Genomic DNA, 4,627 nt, shown 5'->3' on the forward strand with positions numbered 1-4,627 from the left:
GGAACAACATAAATAAACATGGCATAAATAAACATTACACAAATTATGATAACCGAAACCCAGTCCAGCATGACCTCTATACATATAAAAATGTGACCCTTAATTTGCTTAAATTCAGCTGCTCCAGGCTCAGCTTTGCTTTTAAAACCTTTATTGTTTAATTACATAATTATCTTATAAGCAACTGAGCTGCTAAGGTTCCTGTCCTGAGAATGGCCACAACATTAAGCATCTTGGCCTTAGCAACCTCACCCTCAAATTGAGCATGGATCGGTAAAGAAACCAAAATTTTCGGCATCATTTGACATTAAAATGGTTTCGATGGCATCAGTTTTCAAATACCTAATTTGAGGTATTTTGAACATAAAATGAGATAAAAAGTCAAATTTTTAAAGTTACTGCTCATATTTGGCACAAAATCCATTAGCAACTTTTTGGCTGAAATCCAGAAAGTCCTTAGCAACTCCAGCCCTGATCCGAAAATTGGGATTGCTTATAAAAAAAATGTGCATGTCCTTGATGTAATTAATCTAACTGAAAGAGAGTGCTGCTATTAAATGTCTAAATATTCATTTCTATTTCTATTTGGTTGAGTTGCAGGAGGCTTTAGAGGCCTATTCTCGCAACTATAGACGCTTACTAATGAGCGTCCCGTCAGCACCTTGAACTGACTACCCAATTCCCCTCACATGGCATGGGTTGACCCGGGCGAAGGAACGTTCACTTGCCAAGTGATCTGCCGTGAGTGGGAATCGAACCCTGGCCCCTGCACAGAAGCCAAGGTTGACTACCACTATACCACGGCAATTTCATTAAGGAAACGTTAATTTAAAATTTCGGTAGCTTGTGAAATTTGGCTATGGGGTTTGGGAAATATGGAAAACATTATTTGTTCCTCTGCAGAGAATGATATTTTAGTTTTTATGTATAGTTTAAAATTTTTACATTTTCGTCTAAGATATAAAGTTTTTACAAAAGAAAAAGTTGACCTGCGGCAAGATTAACTATGGTTGACAGTACTTCAAAAATGCAAATCGTCAAATATCTAAAGTTGAAAAAGACAAGACACTTTACATTCGAAATCAAACTTAATCATTCCTAATACGAAACACAAGATGAATTGGTTCGAGTGCAGCCTGGAAAATCTTATTAAATCATTGGATTAGTGAAAACAATATGACATCATAGGCCATGTCACTGCCAACTTGACTGGTTTTATTCGAGCTCTAGCCTAGTGTCGGTACTCATTACTTTATAGATATGATGTTCCTACTTCGACTAGCTTTCATATTGATATTGTTTTCAAAGAAACTAACAGAAATGAAAAATCAATGAAAATAAAAGAGCATGCCAAAACATGATAACAGAGATTTGGGAAAAGAGGATAAGAAACGCCGCTGCCGCTCGCTGTTTTCCTATTCTTTCCCTTTGAATTCGGCAGCCTTTGAAGAAGCAAGGCTGTAGAATAGTTGAGCAAGAAGGAAGGCCGAAACAAAATGGCGTTACGTACAGGTTAACCAATGTTCAAGAAAAAAGTCCTTTGAATAAAGCTTTCCAGTGAGTTCTTTGTGAAAAAGAGACTGGGGAGTGAATCTTTGATCTTTTTGGGGGTTTCCCCTGAGAAAATCGAGGAAAATCATTCCATATTCTGGGAGTAAAGATGGCGGACATGAGGCATGCTTGAAATTTTGAAAAATTGGGACCAATTTCTTTCTGGCTTGTATTGCTCTGAATGAATTTTTTGTGTTGCAGACATAATTTTTATGGGTAGTAGGAAGGTTGATAGTGATCATGTAAGTATTAGTTTACCCCGGCACTCTCTAAAACGTCTTGGCATTTTGATTTAAGATGGGCAAAATCAATTGATAATTTTGTTGTTTTTCTTCAACTTTTAGATAAAAAAATGTAATTTTAAGCAAAACTTGCTCCATGGTAATGGAATTGAGATTCAGTAAGTATACTTGATTTCCTCTGTGGTACTTTTAGCTCTATCTAGGGAAACCATTGATTTTTGGGTTGAAAATTTCAAGGTTTCAACAACAAAAACATTTCAAAAAAATAACTTTGACATGTGATATTTATAAATTGTGACTACCTGAAGGGTCATGATTTTGACCAGTCAGTGGATTATGATTTAGAACGTGCAAGGCTTTGGTACTTTTACATTCAAAATATTGCTTAATCCGTGGAATTTGCATTTTGTATTTAAACGGATTAGGGTAATTTCATATACAGATTTACATTTTATTTTCAGGCTAGTTATCATATTCTTGTGAAATACTGTTAACAACACCGTCGCATAGAAGTATTGGCCATCCAAGTACAGGTTGCCGATGCAACGACGATTGACTCAAGATTCAGACATTTTTGCATGTTGACTGTCACGTCTGTTCTCTGCAGTGCCAGCAGAAAAGGACTGCTAAAAGATGAGTGGGAACTGATGTACGAAAACTTTAGGTGTATTATATCTATTTGACTCAACAGAAGCAGGATGGAATAATAATTCTATGGTGTTTGATGTTATATTTATGGAAAAAGTGGATTTGAGCGGTTGGACCTGTATGCCCTTTGAAAAATGGATGTCGATATATTTATTATCAGAATGTTCAATGGAAAATTGGGGATTTCGATATACACATTATTATGTAAATGTTCTCTGGCGAAGTGGATTTTGATGCAACTTCTTTTTGGAATCTTTATTTCGATGTTTGTTTTTTATCCAGGTTGTCCTTGGAAACTGAATTTTGAGGCATAAATACATATTGCATGGTATAGATGAAATGGATACGTGCTGCAATGATAAGTCTACTTCATTTGTCTATATTTTGATTTGGGGGCTTTTGCCCTGAAGCTATCCCTTAATTTGGGAAGCAGGTCAAAACAAGTCATCAAATCAGGGAACATGTAGGCCAAAATTGCCAAATGTAAACAAACCAGGAAGAGCCAGAAATGCTTCTATAATTTAAATTTATATTCATATTTTCAGTCTGATGTTATCTTTAAACTATATTTTTCAAATTTAAGTCTTAAAATCTGTATGAAATGTACTACTCAAGAACACAGTTGGAAAGGCTTTGGTCATTTTTATTGTATATCCAACTTTTTACTTCAAGTAAAGTCAATGGTGATCTATTTTTCTTCATGCTCTGCAATACACATTGATTTGAGGTGTTTTAAAGGCCTATAAATGAAGTTAAATTATACTGAAAAGTCTTTTTGTTCTTAATCTTTTGCAGCAGTTGCAAAGAAGATTTATATTCAGAGAAATAGCGAAGTCATATTATGCACTGAAAAAAAAAATACAAACTAACAATGACAATCTGTAATTCAAATATACATAATATACACTGTGGAAGAATATTTAGTTTTTATACACTATTATTTGTTGGGTTGGATGGAAATGCATAGTTTTTTCAGTTTTTTTAACCTCATTTTTACGATGTTTTTGTATATATAATATTTTTTCTAACATATCTGGGGAAATCCCCTGGTGATGTCTTCGGTATAATTTTTGTATTTTTTCAATGGTATTGTAAGATTATTTTATGTTTTGTTGTCTAGAACTCATAAAGTTCTTACAAGAAAGCCTTCATGGTATTTATGACCTCCTGGCATTGATATCATGAATGGCCATCGTTTCTTTTTTCCTTTTCTTTCTTTGACATTTGTTGTTGTTTTTTTGTCCTCCAAGGTTTTATTTTCAACCTCGCTATCCCTACTGAAGAGGCCTTTATGGTATTGTTTCTTAGAAACTTTAGCCCAAGAATAATGATAAACTAGTTTTACCAGCTTCGTTTGTATTCTAACGCAACACATTTCAATTATTTTGGGTATCTAAATTATCCAGCAAGGGAAATATTTTTTACAAATAAAGCTGAGAAACTATTTAAGGCTCGCAACCCAAAGTCTTGTCCAAAGTAAAAAAGTGCTTATAAAAAATAACAAAATTCTCGACTTTAGAAAGAAAAAAAATTCACTTTCGATATCAATCACGGCTGCCATTTTTTGTTTGTACTTCTAGTCTTGTGCGCATAACGAATCAAGCGCTCTGATTGGTTCAGAACGAAAACAATCGATCGGCCGCAGACATTTCAATAGAAACAAAAGATTCTACAGCCTAGCTTCAAATAGATGAATAGCGCATTTCTTATCCTCTTTTTCCAAATCTCTGATGATAATAAACAAAAAGTACAATATAAAAGTTCATCTAAATGCATTGCGGTGTGGTGTTGTCAGCAAATCGGAATTGATGTTCGTGATGTTGAATTTGAAATATTATGGCCCGGGGGGGGGGGTACTACCCTTGTCGACCGACGGGGGTCGGTGCTCCGCTAAAGTTCGAAAAATGAACCCTACGTGGGACTCGAAATTTGCGAAAAAAGTGACCCTGAATGGGACTGAAATTCCAAAATTTTCTACTTTCCCCCCAAATTTTCCAAAAATATTCACCCTACGAGGGACTGATTTTTCTATTTTGTTGTTTTTGCGACCCTATCTGGGACTCGCGGATGTTAAAAAAGGTACCCTGACCAGCGGAGCATCCCTGTAACCCATCTTGCTCTAGTACCCCCCCCGGGTATTATGGTAGCTTGAACCCAGGTAAAGAAATGATGGTTCCAAGACTTTT

Source organism: Clytia hemisphaerica, unplaced genomic scaffold (assembly GCF_902728285.1).
Source record: "Clytia hemisphaerica strain Z4C2 unplaced genomic scaffold, Clytia hemisphaerica genome assembly, whole genome shotgun sequence".
NCBI lineage: Eukaryota > Metazoa > Cnidaria > Hydrozoa > Leptothecata > Clytiidae > Clytia > Clytia hemisphaerica.